At 41.4% G+C, this 19,012-nt stretch overlaps 1 protein-coding gene across 1 annotated transcript in view; it reads left to right on the forward strand.

Moving 5' to 3' along the window:
- Positions 1 to 19,012, forward strand: part of NELL1 (neural EGFL like 1) — a 534,303-nt gene that overhangs the window by 61,915 nt on the left and 453,376 nt on the right. The window lies entirely within an intron of this gene.

The following is a 19,012-nucleotide window of genomic DNA, read 5'->3' on the forward strand; positions in this document are numbered from 1 at the left end:
AAGTAATTATGAAATAAATGGCTTGCTTGTCAATGAATTGATGCATGTATGTCTCCGTGCTGGGTACACCAAAGGAAAATTTGATAATGGAGGCAAAAAGGGATTTAAGGAAAATAAACTTTTTTCCCCAATCCCTTCAGTGAGACTGGGAAAGAAAGGAAAAAGGAAGCCTTTTAGAAAGGGATGTCTCTGTGTGTGTGTGTGTGTGTGTGTGTGTGTGTGTGTGTGTGTGTGTGTGTGAGAGAGAGAGAGAGAGAGAGAGAGAGAGAGAGAGAGAGAGTTAAAAGCACAGTGTATATCCACCTGTATGACATCTTGCAGATGTGTTGAGCTTCATGCAGCATTTGGAGACATAGGCTTGAGACGCTAACCCACAGTGAGTCCTTCATCACTCTGTGTAACCTGAGACTTCCCCATGCTTATAGGGATAGAGAAAAGATGCACATGGCATCCTCCCTAGGACAGAACTTTTTAATACATAATCCTCTTATTCATTGTGTTACCAGAGTGCTAATTGTTCCTGTTTTAATGTGATAGTTTTTCATTCTCTGTGTGCATGCTGTCTGCTTGCATACTTGGATCAGTAGGGTACCAAATGCAGGTGGGAAGACTACCAAATTTGGGAAGGGTACCAAATGCAAATGTTTTAACACTTTAAACTCCAGAGCTTATCATGGTTGCACAATGGTATGAATTCCTGGTCACAAACAGGGACTTGGAAATTTCACTCCCTTCTCCCTCCGTTCAGGCGGCTTGTTGCAGTCTGGGTACAAGATGTAGTTTTCAGCTTACCTCTGTCTTGGAGAAAGCAGTGTTCCAGAGTTCATATTGTTCCATTGATGTGCATATATGATTTAGGATTAATGGTTCAAAAATGCATTATTTTTGAACTATTTTGTTTGGGTGGTAACAATGGTAGCCTTATCGGAATAGGATGGACTGGCTTTTGTATGGATAGATGTGTCTTTTTAAAGATACTGTGCAATTTCCCAAATATGTTTTAACACACATTGTCCAGGCTCTTTTGCAAGAAAGACATGGAGAGATGAAAGCACCTTACTTTGAGTGTGTCTTTGCTAACAAGGATTAGGCTGCTCCTGTCAATCATTTTTCCATGCTTTTCAGATGACACACTCTGAGGTTTGAATAGAAAGAGGGGAGTGGAATAGTGATGGCAGGGCCACAACTAACCATATTTAACAGAATCTGTGAACAGAACCTGCATGTTACCTTTTTTATATCAGGGACCCTCCCCTTTGTAGGGTTTATGATCACATGTGCAAAGCTTATGTGCAAACTGTACATGCATCAGGTCCATTATTTCTGCTTATGTGTGTCCTCTCATGTCTGAATAGGGCTTATTGTTCACTGCCTTGAAAGCTTTCTTAAAACATCTGGTTCAGTGTTTGATATGTACAACTTTCTGTGTGATTGTGGCAGGCTGTGATGCGTTAGTTCATGTATTCTTTCTTGCCACCGGTTTTGGGGAAGCTGCTGTCACCTCATAAATTATGTGTATTTAAAGGTCTCGGCTGGAAGTCCACCAAGCAGTAGCAAAATGAATCTTTTTAAAAAATCAACCTGTGTGGATGTGGCTTACTTTAAACCTAAGTGGCAGCTATAATTGATCTATCGTGCTGATGTAGACAAAAAATAGTGGCATGATATTTTAAAGTAAAAGTTGCTTTGTGAATGTGTTTCCTGATGTAAATACAAACCTCTCTTAAGCTGGAGAATCTTGAGTAGTCCCTGTTTGATGTGGAGAATGAGATCACACTGCTTGTTCAAATGAGCTATACTAAGCTGCTTAGTACCCACCTGGTTCCAATTTCAGAAACACAATGATTTGATTAAAATAACCTCTGGCATTTTAGATTAATGAAAAAGCCTAGCTGTCTTAGCAGGACTGGGAGAAGTCATGTCTTGATTTGTTTTGTGAATTTTTGCTGAGTTGGCATTATCATTCAAGTGAAGAGCAGTATTTTATTGAAGATGACTGGATAAAGTAATACTCTATATTACCCACAAAAGTGGCATTTTATTACAAGGAGACAATCGTTTTCAACAGATAATAGAAACAGTTTCTCTCTCTGTATGCTACATTTTTTTTCAGTACTCTTCAATCTGGGAAGCATTATTCAAATACCACTTGAACTGTTGTATTCCCACCAAAGTCAGTGCAGCTGAACTTGTGGAAATTGCCATGGAATTATACTCTTAATGTAAAGGTAGTTAATTTGAATTGTTTTCTATAGCTCAGGCTATAAGGCTAAAAGTATGTGCATGCACGTGTGTTTGTGTGCATGCACAGTTAGGAAATCTTAGGAAATCTTCATTTTTTAAACATGTAAATCACATGCAAATGTAAACCAAAGCTTTAAACCAATTGAACCATTGGTACCAATGGGAGCTTTCTTCTCAGTTCAAATAGCCATTTCAGGGAGACCCAGTTGGTTTGGAATCAGGAAATGGAAAAGGATTAAAGCTCTCCAGCCATGTATGCTGCTTTTTAGTTCAGAGAAGCCAAGTGTGATGGGAGCAAGCATGTTAATGTTGCAGGCTGTTTGGTCCTTACATGGGCAGAGAAAGTTGTGAATGCTTCCCTGAGCAAGGGTATTGACACCTTAAAGGCAGCTATGGTGAGACCAGAGTTGATGAAGAATTTGCTTCCCACCCACCCCAATATCTTGAGTTAATGTCCAGCCTGTTTCAAATTTTGCTTGTCCTGGAACAAAGTGTTTGAACTGGTGGTGGTGTCCCAAATCCTAGGGTATTTGAATGTGATCAGTTTTTCTTGATGCATTTCAGTCTGGTTCTGACTTGGTGTGGGGACTGAAACTGTCCTGGTTATGGATGACCTCCATCAGTTTCTTGATGGGGGAATATATTTCTGTTGATTCGGCAGAACTTGTCAGTAGCTATTGAGGCTGTCAATAATGGTATCCTCTTGGGTTTGCTGACTGACAGCCTAGTCTTGAGCTGCCTGGCATGCAAAGCTGCCATGGCACAAAAATGGCTACTGTGACATCCAGCGCATGCCAGGCAGCCCGCAGCAGCTCCTTGGGGGATGGTGAGATTCATCCCCTTCCCCGGGTAAGGGAAGTAGCCCTGCAATGGGGCTACTTGATGCTGCAGGGGGCTCTTGAGCCAGTAGAGAATCAAGAAGTCTCATGTTGGGCTGTGTGGCCTGACACAGGGCTCTGGATCTGGTGCAGCTGAGCTGGTCCTGCCCTGCTCCTCACCCTGCCACGCCTCCTCCCTGCCCTCTCCCTGCCCCTACCTCTGCCCTGGAATGCCTCCTCCCTGTGCTCCCACTGGTTTCTCTGCTGCCTGGTGGAACGTGGGCCCAGGAATGTTTGCAACAATGTATGCTGGCAGTAAGCATAAGTGCTGGATTGGGCCCTCAGTTAGACCTGGAGTCCTGTTTAGCACTTCTTTCTGGAACTTATCCAGATGTAAGTGTTGGGGGGAGGCTACTTTTGACCCTGTTTAACATATGGGATTCTGCACCAGAGTCCCTCATGCTGTTTAGTATTTTCATCAAAGTTGTTGAGGAGATTGTTTGGAGAACTGGGCTGGCATGTCATTGATAACTGATGATGCTCATCTCTGTCTTTCTCATTTGGTCCTGAGAAAGCAGTGCCAGTGTCTGTACTCAGTGGTGGACAGATGTGAGAGGACAAGGTTTCTTTCTTGAGAGGATTGCTTTTTGTCTCTAGGACAGCTGATCCAGGATTAGGTTTACAGCTCGTTCTGAATAGTGTTGTTTAAAGGACCTGGTATCTGAAGGGCAAGTTCATAGTTTGGGAGTGCTCTTAGACTTGACCTTGCTCCTGGATGCTCAGATGGCAGCTGTGGCCATGATTTGCTTTGCACAGTTTCAGCTGATGTGTCCACTGTGTTCTTTCCTGTTGTCTATGCTATCTACGACTGCTGTCATATATTCGTCAGTAACTTCTAAATTTGTAATATTCTGTGCAGTGGGCTTTCTTTGCAAACTTCTGCTGGTTCAGAGCACCTACTGCCATGTGAAGCTGCATGCTGGTTGAGGTCATTAGTAGTTGTGGCTAGTGGGGGAACTGAGGCTTTTGAATTATCTCTTACTGGTGATTTCTGCAGGTTTTGCAGAGCCTTTCAGGTTTTGCAGCACTCACTAAAAATTGTTTTATTTTCAGTGGATGTTTGGATTTATCTCTCCCCCCAAGTTCTTGGTCTAGTTAATAGCATCCCTGTGACTTTGGTTCTGTGCTGCTCAGTTCTTTGTTTGCTGGTTTTTGATGATAATCTCATTGAGATGTTTTGCGTATTCTGCTTTGGGGCATAATTGTCAAAAGTTACCTAATAATAATATGGCTACTAGATATACTTTACCTCTGATTTTGCAGTTCAGTTCATTCCTGCCAGCTATTCTACACTGACAGTTCAATAGATTAAAAAACTAATCTTGAGATAAATGAAAATTGAACTGAACATCTGGTTATATTTGGGCTTCTTGTTCTATCAGAAAATTAATATTATAAGTTGAATCCATATTCTCTGTCTGTTAATTCTGTTATAATGCAATATAGTATCCAATATCAAAGGATAAACATCAGTTTAAAGATACAGCAACACAATAATATGAATGTCTAGTTCTTATTTCTGCACCCATTCTCTATATATACAAATTGTTCAGTTTATATCAGACTTAAAACTTTCTGATAGACATTCTCATTTATCTTGGAACTCACTTTGGACTTGATCAGGACCTCTTCCTTTGCACTGATGTTCTGAAATAGAGATTTTTTTTGTTCCTTTGAAACTTTGAATTTGTTTTTCTTCAACTCTTTTTAAAAAAATTTTTAAAATATTTTTCAAAAACAAATATAAACAAACACACAACACAAAAACCAAAAACCATAACACTTCACTACACACACAAAAAAAGGGTGCAGGAAATCATTTACCATCATATATCACTAAAACTAATAAATTGTTACATATCTTAATCAATTTCCTCTTCTAAATTTACCTCTTAATCATTCATCTATCATATCAAATTATATATGTACTACAATCATCTAAATGCCCTATCATATATTTCTAAAACTTCATTTTCAACCAAGCATAAAAAGGTTTCCATTGCTCAATTTGTGTCGGTTTTCGTTGGTGATCCAAAATTTCTGAAAGTCTGTCCATTTCCACCACATTCATTATTTTCTCTTTCTCTTCTTCCTCACTCTCCATGGAACATGTCTCAAAATTTTGACTTTATTTTCATCCACTAACTATTCCTTTCCCTGTGAGACCTTCAGTAATTTATCTCTGTAAAAGGTTCTGATGAATTTCACATAAATTTCTCTTGGTAATTCGTGTTTTCTCAGATAAAAAGTGCTCACTCTTTTCACGGAGTCCAATTCTTTAGCTATCTCCTCCATCGGTGTATCAATCCATTTTGATATTAATCTGGCAATCCATCGCGATGTATCTTCTCCTTTCTCTTCTGGTATATTTATACAAAATATCACCACTACGAGCTGCACTATCCATCTGAATTTCCATTAACGTTGTCTCTGCGTCATGCTGATTTTCTTCTGTCTCTGATATTTTATCTTGATCTTTTCTTATAAGTTAATCTAATTGTTTAGTTAAAGCATCCAGGCTGGCTTGGGTCTGTACAGATTGGTTTGGTTTATTTGTTGCTGTACCATTGCCAACAGTTTTTCCATATTATCTTGCATAGTCCGTTTCCAGTCTTTCCCTCTCGATTCCTTTTGTATTAATTTTCCAAGTCCTGTCTCCTATGCTGGCAAGCTTCGGACTTTTGCTGTTTTAGCCGCCACCGTTCTTCCTTCTTTCTGCTTGCAATGTTCTTTAGGACCACTAGATGTCCTCAGTGTATTATCTTCCTTGCTCCACTTATAAACACAAATCCAGTTCTTGCAATGTCTTTTTAAATCCACTAGATGTCACTAGATGTTACTGGTGCACTGTTCTTGTTTTGTTTCTCTTATCTACTGTGTTTATACTTGTAGCCTTGGCAACAGCATTCCTCAATCCACAAGTATGTCAAAACATCCAGCTGCACTCCCAAACAATAGTAGCAAACCAAGGCAATAAACGCTCCAATGCACAAACTTTATCCAAGGACAGTTAATTTATAATCTACCGAAATTCAAAGTTGTAAAGTTGTAATTATATTTTCAGATAACTATAACAAGCTTGGTAAATCTCTTCTATGACTTCTCCTCACAACGATAAACAGCTGGGGGGAACCTCCCCCCTCCTCTTCTTCTCACGGCAAGAAAACAAATCAGGCAATCAAATTAATCAGTCCACGCCAGGCATACACAAACGGAATAACACTTACTTAAGTCTTTCAACGTCTTTCCCTGCAGGGGCCTTCAGCTTGATTCAAAATGAATTCTTCACCATTGCTGCCAAGACGGTGGAATCTCCTGGGAAATACCCGTGGCCGGGCTTTATCTCCTCAGGAATCGTGCCATCACATGGAGGAGTTTGTCTCTTCTGACAAACAATCCTTGGATCTCCTTGGATCTGCAGTTTTTGGGAAAAAACAGAGTGCCTTTAAAGAGCCCAAGAAAGGCACATCTGCTCAGTGCTGGCTGGGCCCTCTCCCCCTGTTTTTTTCCAACTCTGTAGATTTTAGTTGGCTCTTAATTGTTGAGTTGCTGCTTTGGGCTGGCTTTTTCCCCCTATTGGTTTATATACTGCTGTGAGCCACCTTGAGCTTTCCTTGGGTTAGGAGAGGTAGAAATGCTTTTAATACTTTAATGCTCTTATTTTGAATAAAAATACATCTTAATTATGTTCTATAGCCTTATAAATGTTTATTATAGTGATAAAAAAAATCCATATTCTTCCCCCGGATGGATTTTCTCATGTTTGCTCATACTGAGTCAATTTATACTTTGCCCCATGTTTTTCTCAGCAATTTCTCATCAGATGGCATCCAAATTCCCCACTACTGGATACTGAGGTGGCTCGTTACTGCTAAGAGCAAGTGGCTTTTGGTTGAAGTACTAAATACTCTAGGCTGTTTCAGGAATATTTGAGAGGAAGATAATGTAATGGAAATAGAGAATGGAAATGTTGGTTGTTGGATTGCTAGAGATTAAAACTTTAATTTGTTCCATGTCTATGATGTTTGATTGTGCAACTCAGAAAAACCCTTCTTCTTTTATTTGAATGGATCCCAAATCTTTACCCTTTCACCCCCCACCCCCAATAAAAGAAGACGTGAGACAGAAACCTGGAATTTAAAACTTGGGTGTGACAGAAAAGTTAGCATGGGGTTTGCAAGGTAAAAACCAGAGCAAGGAAAGTCTCTGCCTTTAGCCATGTTGCTAGGCCCGAATTGCAAGAACCAGCTGCAAACAAGGGTGCTCATTAGCCCATGGTTTATGGCTGGTTAATTACTGACTGGAGGCATCACACAGATGGCATGATTCTTGGGGGGGGGGAGATCATGATGCCTGTGGCATTGGGCCACTTTATTAAATTCATTAACACAGAAAAATTGCAGCAGGGTCTAACTCAAACCCAGCAGGTTGTGCGGGTGCTAACATGGGGAAATGGCATCCACTGTCTGCCTCTCCCTTGACTATTCTTGGGTGTGCCACCCGCCTAAAAGCCTGTGCACTGCTGTGTCCATGTCCAGCTTGTCGTCATTGCTGACCCTTGCAAACCATGGGCCAGGGCAGCTTTCCAGGGCACAATGCCACAGGGTGGACCCTGCGACAATGGCTGCCCCAGTCGGCCAAGCCCGCCTCCCTGAGCTGGGCAAGAAAGGTGTAAGTGGTTCTGACTCGCCCCTTGACCCTGCTGCCTCAGGGAGGACACCAAGGTTCAAACTGCCTCCCAACCTGCACGACACTGCCTAAAGTGCCCATAGCTAACCTGCCATAATTAACCACACTCCCTACTACATTCTGGGGTAAGTGAAAAACCACCAGCCTCACAGCCAATCTTGGCTGACTGCAAAAAATTCCTACCCAGTCCCCAAAAGGCAACCAGCTAATCTCAGAATGAACACAGGGAGCGTGGGAGGGACGAAGCTACGAGGAGCGACTGAGAGGTAAATAACGCCCCGCTCAGTCTGCTCCTCTCTCCCACCCAACAACAACCCAGCAACCAATCGGCTGTCCCAAAATTCGCGCCTCTGCCTTACTGGGAGGGGCAGGGCAATTTGTGTGCGGCATGGTAGTCATGTCATAGTCTTTCCATAGGAGTTATGGAGATTTTATATAGCCCTTAATATGCCTGTCATGCTCTAGTCTAAATCACTCTGTGCTCATGCAGATGATTTTGTGGAAAGCATCCATTCTGGTATTTGCATTGTTCCCTTTTTCTTTTCACTTAGTTTTAAAATATTTAGTTGTGGCTATTTATACCTTTACTAACTCTGGCTTTTGAGCTGAGGCTACTGAGTTCTCAACAATGTAGCTTCTTCTCATCTTTGCTTGTTGCTCTTTATCTCAGACATTTCCCAAGCCCTATTCCTGCCCCCCCAATAGATATTGTAGCATTTAGAGGGCTTTCCTTCCCCTATAGCTGTCCTATAGCATTCCCCTATAATTTTGTGCAGGTACCTCTTTGCAGAGCACTTGGAATTTGCAAGGCACCTTACAATGTGGTGGGGATAGGATAGTGGTGGTGATAGGAACGGTGAAAGGAGAGCGTTCCCCCAGTGCTGGTTGCCGTAAGCTGGAGGACTGGCAGAAAAGTCTGAGCCTTTCTGTGCATGTAGTTCCAGTGCTGGTTGCCCACCAGAGGTTGGGGAGGAACAGGGTGGGAAGGCTGTGGGTGGGTAGATTTGGTGGCAATGGCACGCACTGGATGCTATTCTCAATTTCTGCAGCCTCCCTACTTCCTTTTTCTCCTCAGTCTTGTGCTAGTTAAAGAGCTGGCACAGGTCCAAGGCAATGGGGATGGGAGGCTTACAGAGGGGAAAGGGGTTTAAGTCCCCCTTTACTTCCAAAGCCTCCCACTCCAACCCCTCTTCTGAATACAGTGTATGCCTTTTGGTGCGGCTGCAACATCAGAGGAGAGAAGGGTAGGATTGGGCCATTAGAAGAATTTGCAACTGGAAAGGGCACCTTTTAGTCTTAAGGAAGCATCTGTGAGGTCCTGCAGCTTGTTGCACAAGTCATTTTTCTTTTGTAGTTAAAACAATGAGCTCAGTTTTCCCAGGCATGCTTACAGGTAGACTTTGTTAATACAAGACTTGGATTTGTAAACATAACAAGTAATATGCTTGCTGGTTGTTGGCTTGAGCACTTAAATGCAAAAAAATGTGTCCTGGAACTTGCTGTTTCAAAGCTACATTCCCTTGTAAAGTATATAGCATGGCAACATAATACTATATATGCTCTAGTGAGTTGGAGCTGTAATATATTATGTTGTAATATTGTATTACTGTACTTTATTTATATAACTTTAAAATTGAATGGGATAAAGTGGCACAAGTGTGCATTATAAAAAATGTTGCTTTAGGGCACAATCTGTTGGGGCTTATTCTTGCATAAATTCTGTTTACATTAATGGAAGCTGCACAAATAGCATGGTCATCCTTTTCAGTGTGTTTAAATGGAGTTTGCTTGACAGAACTTTCTGGTGGGCTGGTCCCCCTAATTGTTATAGATTCCAGGCAGCAGCTGTGGCTACAGTTTCTGGGAAGTTACGGTATATGGGGATAAAAAGCAGGTGGGGACTAGATAATGTGTGATGTGTGCCTCCTTATGTGAACCACCTATAGGTGTTTGCCATCCATCAGCATGGGATGTTTTTAATTGAAGCTCAATGCTTCTTTCTCCTGCCTTTCAGCAAATCCTCTGAAGCGTTTCCAAAGCTATTCCTATTATTAAAACAGATCACTGTTGACTCTGAACTATTGTTGCTATTGTAGGTTACTTTTCAGCAAAAACATGCCATAGCAAAATGAATGAGAGAAAAATCCTTGTGCAAAGGATTGTGCTTACAATATAACCATCAAATAGCAACTGGAAAAGTGAAATGCAAGGATGATTAGGAACTGCTGCTGAAATTAGGGTGTGGAGATGAATGGCTTTTTATTCTCAATCTTTAACATTAAAGAAAAAGAAGAATCTAATTTTAAGAATGTTGAAAAACTATTTAAGGAAGGAGTTGGATTAGTGATGTCACCAGTTTCCAAACAATAATTGTGTTACACTCAGCTGGCTTATCCTGTCTCAAACTATTGCCCGTAAACTCCTATTTAGGATATAGGATTTTGTGTCTAAACAAAATGGGGTGAATGTGCTACCACAGTGAGCTAACCACCAGAATTATGTATGTCTATAAGCAGTCTCATTTTTCTAGTACTTTGTAAATGGTGGGAAAACGTAGTTCTTCTTCCAGATGGCACTTTCATTACTATTGTGATTGCTGTGTGGAATGTGGTTTTGAGTCATAAGCTCTTCTTGGGTACTGTTTAGGATGTGGTCAGTGGTATTAACTTGAGCCAAGCATGGTGGAGAATTGTTTTTTACTTGCATTTACTATTTTAATATTGGGAGTCATAAACCCTTGGAGATCTACAAATCAGATTTCCAATAGATCCAATCCACCTTCTGTCTACCTTGCTCTAGAGACTGCACACTTCAGTTCTTCACTGGAGAACTTATGAAATCTCTTTAAAAACCCTACCTTTTTTTTTTTTTAAAGAAAGAAGGACAAGGTTATTTCCTACGTAGTAAGGTTGGCTTCCTCCTCCCTCTTCCCAAAGCTATTATAAATGATTGTATCATTGCAGCTGCAAAAAGGTGTACATTGTGCAAAAGCTAAAATGTGGTTGGGAAATGATTTGGTCATGCAGAAAACATCTCTTTGACAGCCTGTCTTTTCAAGGAGACAGATGAGCACTAACTGACATTTGTGGTGTCCTCATTGAAACCACCTAAGGAATGAGGTAATTTTATGGCCATGCATAACATTTGTACTTGTTCAAGCTAAGCTAGATTTAATAAAATGTAGTAATCGACATATGTCCTTCACTATCACACTTGATTACATGCAAGGAGAGAGAAAGGAGGTGATTTTTTTTCTTTGTGATTTGCAGTAGTCTTATGCATATCAAAGAAGTTACTTACTCCCACTTTCTCCCACAAAAGTGTGTGTATAGGACTACAGCCTTAAATGCTGGGGCTATGGAATCACTGACACCTTGTATCTTAACTGCAACGAAAACAGTATATGGTACTTATCATGGAGGTTATGTATTTAGTTGTGTATTTGTGTTTTTATGTAAGAACGGGAAAAGGTGAAGAAGGGTTGATGTAAAGTCTCCAGAAAAGGGAAAAGACTAAATTATTTGAAAGATTAGGGACTTTTCTGGAGAGTAAAAAGATGTTGGTAATAGAATATGATGTGGAATTGATAACAGGTGTTGGTAGGAGGAAAGAAGAGAATTTAACCCATTTTTGCCCGACCCATGTATGCATTTGGTCCCTGTTGCATATATGCAATGTTGGGCAGAAATGGCTTAACTTAAGAGTTAGGGAGCCATTGTAGAGAGGAGAAGTCAGAGCCATTCAGCTTTAGCTAGCCTTGTTGAGTCCAATATTCAGTGGATGGAGAGTACAGTACAGTAAGAAGGTAACTTTAGTTATTTAGATGTTATTTGTTATTTTCTTGGCTGCCTTGGCTTATGTTTTAATGATTGAAAACCCTCCTGTACTGACCTTATGTAATGGTAGAGGGATTGTTTTAAAAATATCTTGTTCGTTTGACTAATAAAAAAAACTTATTTACATTTATGAGTCTGCTTTAGTGAATTGTGTGAACGTGGGGGTTGAATTGCCTCAATGAACCTGATACAGGGTTGTAAATGAAGTAATGCACTTGTGGAGATAGCAAGCAGACTATGTGTTTGCAATGAATGGTGAAAGCAGAAGCCAATAGAGCTGAGTAAGGATTTGTAAGCCTGGAGGCAAGTGCAAACACTGTGACAGTAGTTATCAAGCCAACTCAGTATAGTGCAGGGGTGTCGAACTCATTTCATACAGCGGTCCGAATAGCATTCATGGTTACCTGCAGAGGTGATATCATTAAGCAACGTCACTGACCAGAAATAAGCATGTTTTTCTCAGGAATTCATTAGCTGCAAATGACAGAAAATATGCAAACCTTGATCATATTTTCAAAATATGGAAGACCCTAATTACATGTGGACTACCTTTTCACCACATCACTTCTGCAGAGTGACCAGATGTCATAACCGCAAAAGAGGACAAGGCACCCCAAAATGTAGGACTTCCAAGAAAAATGTAGGATGTGACAAAATAAAAGCTAAAAACACTTGTATATTGATTTCATGTGGTTAATTTAAACGCTATATTATTATTAAATTTAAAATTACATTACATATAATTTATTACATATAATTTATTAATTACTAGGGATGGGCAAGTCAGGCACAACTTGACTCGTCTAGTCTAGAGTCTTGGCCCCATGACTCAACTCGAAAACAAGTCCCAATGGGGGCCCTTCCTGAGTCACCCAGAGTATTTTTGTGACTCAGAGACTCCAGTCATTCCCTTTAAAAAGCCTGCTGTGGCTCCGCGAAAGAAAACAGGGCTGCTGCCAGGCTCTGTGTGTGTTTTGGAGTTCCCTTTAAACACTCCCTTGCTGTCCTTGCCCATCCCACCTGCCAGGATGCAGTGCAGAACAAGTCATCCCATTCCATTCCCATGCCAGCCACAACAAAGGAAACCCACCCACCCCCCACATCAGAGGCGTGGCTGGGAGGGAGAAAGGTAGTATCCCAGTTTGGCAAGGCAGGAGGGCACAGGTAGCAGTGCAAGCCAAGTGATTGATAAAAAGCTTTCCACAGTTCCACATAAGATAAAGGGGCTGCTGCTGGACTCTATGTGTGTTTTGGAATTCCCTTTAAACACTCCTCTTTCATCCCCACCCATCCCATCTGTCAAGTAGCAGTGCAGAATGCCCTGGCTTCCCCCGCCTCCTCCAGCCCCTCCTTCTGCATGCAAAATCCACTAGTTCCTATCTGGAAAGATGGCTGTTTCTATGGGGAAAAATGGCTGCTCCCACTCCCGGAGATGCATTCTCTGTTCAATAGATGTTCCGGGGAACTAGAGGAGGTGCCTCCCTCCACCAGGTTCTGTAGATAGGCAGACACCTTGCGGATTACGGAGCCAGCTAAACTAGCCTAAATGCAGAACTTTTGCAGAAGTTGCTACAAGTTCTGCATCAGCAGACCAGCAAGTTTTAAGTGCAAAAAAAAAAAAAAAAGTTAACCATTTTGCTCCACCCTCCTGCCCCTGTCTCTGAACATAATGTACCCTGTTGCATGTGCAGGAGCTGCTGCTTATACATGCAAAGCTCAGCTTCCGGATCCTTGCAAAAGGTTTTTCTGGCCAGATAGAGGCGGTGCAAGCAGTAGCGGCTTGGACAATGTTGTGTCTAGTATTGAAAACCTGATCCTCAGAGAAAACTAACATGAACTAAATAGTTTATGGTTACAGCCTCATAGCTAGATCCTTCATTCAATTAAATGAAAATGTTTGCATTTAAGCTAAAATAAATACAATAGATCAACAGTTGAGAGGAGGAAGCCCTCTGTGGCTTCTGAGGGCAGGTATAGAACCAGTGGGTTGAAACTAGAATATATAGGCTACATGTGACGAAGAATTTCTTAACTGTAAATGCTGTCTACTACTGGAACAGCTGCCTCATATGAGAGTGAAGGTTTTCAAGCAGATGCTGGATTGTCACCTGTCAAAGTTACTGTAGTAGTTACCTGTACTAGGGGTGGGTAAACCCCAGCCCAGGGGCCATTTGTGGCCTCGGGATCCTCAGTTCGAACCATGGGTAGCCTCCAGTCTCCAACGAGCCTCTGGCCCTTCTACGACCTCACTGGCCCGCAACTGCCAGTCATGACTACCGGTCTCCATGTATTTTCTGCTTTTTCCTGGGCATTATTTTAACTTCCCAGCTTCTGAACAACTTATGTGTCCATGTGTTTCTGGCTTGGTCAGTATGTTTTCACTGTGTAAGAGGTGTGTGGCCAACAGTTCATAGTTCTCATGTGGTTCTTCTTGCCTGTATTATAGTTCTCATGTGTATTATGAATAAGCTCAGTAAAAATTCATTCATTCATATAAGTTCCATCTTTAACGTATTCATTTATGTAAATTTATTCAAATTTGAAATGTAAATTAATCCTTTTTTTCTGACCCCCCAACACTTATGTGACCCTCCTGCCAAAATGTTTGCCCATCCCTTACCTATACTAAGCAGGGGGTTGGACTAGGTGATCTCCGTGGTCACTTCAAACTTGAACAATCTATGAGATAATGTAGCTTAACTGGATTGTGAAATTTAGGCCCAAATCCTAACCAACTTTCCAGCACTGGCATAGCTGTGCCAATGGGACGTGAGCTGCATCCTGCAGTTGGGTGGCACTCATGGAGACCTCTTCAAATTAAGGGAATGTTTGTTCTCTTACCACGGAGCTGCATTGCCCTTATGTCAATGAAAGTGGGTAGGATTGTGCGCATACAGTCTGAAGTTTTTGTTACCTGGGTATTGTGAAGGATCTAGATATCTTTCCACAGTGAAGAAGATATTGTACAGCAATTCCATATATTGCTAGCATTCAAGTTACAACAGTTTGTCACCAGGCAAAATGCAATAGTTCTTGTTGCCTTCCTTCATTAGCATGAATGTTGCATGGAATTTATTATTATTATTATCAGTATTTATATACCGCTTTTCAACAAAAGTTCACAAAGTGGTTTACAGAGAAAAATCAAATAACTAATGGCTCCCTGCCCCAAAAGGGCTCACAATCTAAAAGATGTAAAACACCAGCAGACAGCCACTAGAAAAGACACTGCTGGGGTGAGGTGGGCCAGTTACTCTCCCCCTGCTAAATAAAAGAGGAGCACCCACTTGAAAAAGTGCCTCTTACCCAGTTAGCAAGGGTTAATTTAATTGGGCAAGTGGAACAGATACACTCTAGAAAATGTCACTGAAAGTTATATTGTTCATATGGAGTGGCATAATTCCTTTGTGCCTTTCTTTACAAAAATCATTTGTGGAGGTTCTCTCTGCCTTGCTATATCACTCAAGGGCAGCAGCATTTAAGTTTTTTATACAGGTTGTAAACATGATCATTGCTCCCGCATTTAATTAATGTTTTGCTTTCCTCCAGGCTGTGCAGCATGGCCTTTCCCAGTTTGAAGAGACACTTGGCCGAGGCAAAGAAGGAAGGTCCATAGCCAGGGAGACAGACCAGGGACAGACTGCACTTGCTCCCAGTGTGGAAGGGATTGTCACTCCCAAATCGGCCTTTTCAGCCACACTAGACGCTGTTCCAGAACCACCATTCAGAGCGCGATACCATAGTCTTTCGAGACTGAGGGTTGCTAACAACAAGTGTGCTTTCCTCCTGTTTACAAAATAATTGTTTGCAACTTCTTGCTTGCTTGACATGAACACAAGTTCAGCTGCTCCTCCTAGCAAGGCTACCACTACCCTATCATGTGATGATAGGACACAAGCAGAATAATATCCTATATTGGGGTCAGCTAACCCAAGCATTGTGCTCAGTGGCCACTCCTTCAGTTTGCACAATGTGCTGCACTGCCCTCTTGCGGACAAAACAAACAAAATAACCCAGCAACACAGAGGTTTGCATTGCAGATTGATTTTTACTGATTTTTCCAGGCAGTCACAAGCAAACTGAAGTGTCCTGGTATCAGTGTGCTGGCCTTGATTTGCAAGGTAGCTTCCTTCCTCTGCCTGTGAACAGTATTGGAGTGCTGCGTGAACTGGAGCCACTGTCTCATGGTGCTGAAACAAATGAGGGAGCATCATTGTTTCTGGCCACTGACTAGCTCAGGAGTGTCAAACATAAGGCCTGGGGGCCAGATGTGGCCCGCGGAAGCTTTTTATCCAACCTTCAGGCTCTCAGCTGCTGAGCAGTGCTTAGATGTTATTGCTGTAAGGGTAGCCCACATGAAAATTGGGCCATCCCATATCTTGAAATATGATCAAGATTTGTGTATTTTCTCTTTGTCATTTGCAGCTAATGAGTTCTTAAGTGAGAAAAAGTGCTTATTTTTTGTTATGACGTGTTTAATGGCATCATTTCCTTCCTAATGACATCACCTTTGGCCCTCGGCAGGCATCATGTTGTTCGGCCCTCGGTGTGAAACAAGTTTTACACCCCTGGACTTTAAACCACATTGTGCTGTTCCTCTCTTACTGTCATAGGCAGTGTTCATGCAGGTGGGAGAGACTGAATAGGAGAAAGAGAGCAGGCCTCCTTGTTGGCCTTCATCACTGTCATGTGTAAGAAAAATAGTATTTTCCCCTTTATGTGGGAAGTAGAAGGGAAATTCTTATTGTCAATAAAACTGATGTTATATGTCATTATAAATGTGGAGTAAATAAAACGATTTGGTATGTTGGAGCTCAGATCTAAGCTTTGCTTCATACTTAGTTTCTTGGACAATTTACCAAAGTCTCAGCTTCGCTGGTTGACCTTCTCTAAGATGAATGTTTTATTGAAACATCAAAGGAGTAGCTTGGTAGCTGGATGCTCAAGATTCCACATCTTCCTTGCTTTCAGTTTGTGACTTTGGCAAGTCACATGTTTAAATAATACACATCAGGTATTTGAACAGTTCTGACATAATGGGAAGCCATACTTTCTCACTACATCAGGGGTAGATGGCTACATCATCTCTCTGACACTATGTCGGGGACCAGGAAAAAAAGAGTTAGTTTACATTTAAAATTTGAATAGATGTACATAAATAATACATTAGAGATGGAATATTAGAATACATTAGAGACGGAACTTATATGAACGAATGAATTTTACTGAGCCTATTTATAATACACATGAGAACTATAATGCAGCCATGTAGAACCACATGAGAACTATGAACTGTTTGCCACGTACCTCTTGCTCAGTGAAAACATACAGACCAAGCTAGAAACACAAGTTGTTCAGAGGCAATTGGAGGGTTAAAATAGCACCCAGGGTAAAGCAGAAAACACATGGCCTCTGCAGGCTGAATTGAAGTCCTTGAGGGCCGCAAATGGCCCGTGGGCCGGGATTTGCCCACCCCTGCACTACATGAATGTAGCTTTGAGCCTCCCGATAGGAGTGGCATTGGAGGTCAGCCGGGTAAGACACTGTCTTCATGCCTAATATGTATTTATTTTATACAGGTATTTATATACCACCTTTCTTTTGGTTGTCAGATTCCTCCTCAGACTTTAATCCAAGGCGGTTTACATAGGCAGGCTGTCCTAAACCCCCGTAGTGATTTTTACAATTGAATAGTTCCAGTCTTTCATAGAACTCCTCGTTCTAGCTGGATTCCTTCCTGGTCTGGTCTCTCTCTGGCCCTTCGCCTCCCAAGCTCCACTTGACAGCAACTCCTCTCTGCCACTGAGGGTCAGCTCATCAGTATATCAGCAAGTTGTTAGTTCTCGAGTACTTCTGGTTTTTTCAAACTGGCAGCCTCAGATCTTCAGGCATACAAGGCGGCAGCTCTACCAACTGAGCCAGACCTACTTCCCTAATAGGAATCTAGCAGGCCAAGCTGACCCCTAAATCCTTACTGACTCTCTTAGTGGTAGTGAAGGTGCAGAGTATACTGTCAGATAGCGAGCAGGGAGTACCATGGGCAGCCCAGTGCAGAGCTTTACCCCATGGCCCCTATCAACCCAACACTAACAAACCCATGCACTACCTTCCTCAACAACCTTGATTCATGTTTGTCCACATCTAGTTTCTTTAAACCATGGTTCCAAGGCTGATGTGATATGGGAAACTGTGGTTTAATTGCTGGCTTCTGAACTAGGACTTGAAACAAAGTTGAAAGTTCAAATTAATGTGAGTCATGGTTTAAATAAACTAATATGTTGATATCTTGACTCTGCAATAAGGTCAAGGAGGTAAGGGGAGTGGGGGGAGTCTGCACATTGTTATAGTTATAATAAAATAAAAATATTATTTATATATATATAATATATAATTTTTATATTTATAGTCACATGCATATAGCAGCAAACCATGGTTTCTTCGAACTTTTGAACCAGTGAGTAATCTATGGCTGTCTCATTTTCTTGATGTCTCTGAAGCTATCAACTTTTTGACTGTTCCAGTTGTGGTCTGGATTGTGTTAATTTATGAGGTTTGGTATAATACATAGATGGTATTGCTTGATGGCAGACGACTTGTAAACACAAGCATAGCGAGTGCGCCTTAGATGAACACAGTGTTTTTCTGTTTGCTTCACCTTGTGACCTCAGTGACTTTGCTGGTGAGAATAGTTTGTAAGGCTAAGTAGACTTGTAGCACTCTGACTTTTTTGGAGGCATCACTACTGACTGTTTAGAACCTAGTCTTATTATTAAAAGGCCTTGCAAAAAGGAAGCTCATGTATAGTTTTTCTTTTTAAATTAGTAATGGAATTTGGAACAGACATGGAAAAATCCCCCAAATATGTAACAAAAGCTTGAGAGATGCAGTCAATGCAGCATCTTAGGTTGGGATTCATGATCTTTAATATAGTTATCTTTTGCTCTATTCATTATTCTTCCCTACTTTAATTTGATGGCGGTGTGAACTAACAAGACTTGAAGGGAATGTGGCTTTAAACTGAGTGGAGCATTTCCCTGTTTGGAATCTGAGCAGTATATGTCTCTAAACATCAGACTGTGGTCTCATAAATATTGCATGGACAGCTACACATTGCTTGTTTAAACTGTGAAATTCCAGAAATGATGCTTGTTCCTGTAAGTCATGTGTGTTAAAATAAATACATTTTGAGAGGCAAAGAGACCGACAGAGCGTTGCTAGCAATAATGCATTTCTGCCCCACGTGATACAAGGTTAGATTCTCTAGGTGTATTATGGAAGGAGAGGAACCGCGACAGTGGCAGAATTGAAATTGCAGCTTAGCGAGCGAGTCAGGGAATAACCAGTCTATCTGAATTTTGGAGCCTA

The sequence above is a fragment of the Tiliqua scincoides genome, chromosome 1 (assembly GCF_035046505.1).
Source record: "Tiliqua scincoides isolate rTilSci1 chromosome 1, rTilSci1.hap2, whole genome shotgun sequence".
In the NCBI taxonomy this organism is placed as follows: domain Eukaryota; kingdom Metazoa; phylum Chordata; class Lepidosauria; order Squamata; family Scincidae; genus Tiliqua; species Tiliqua scincoides.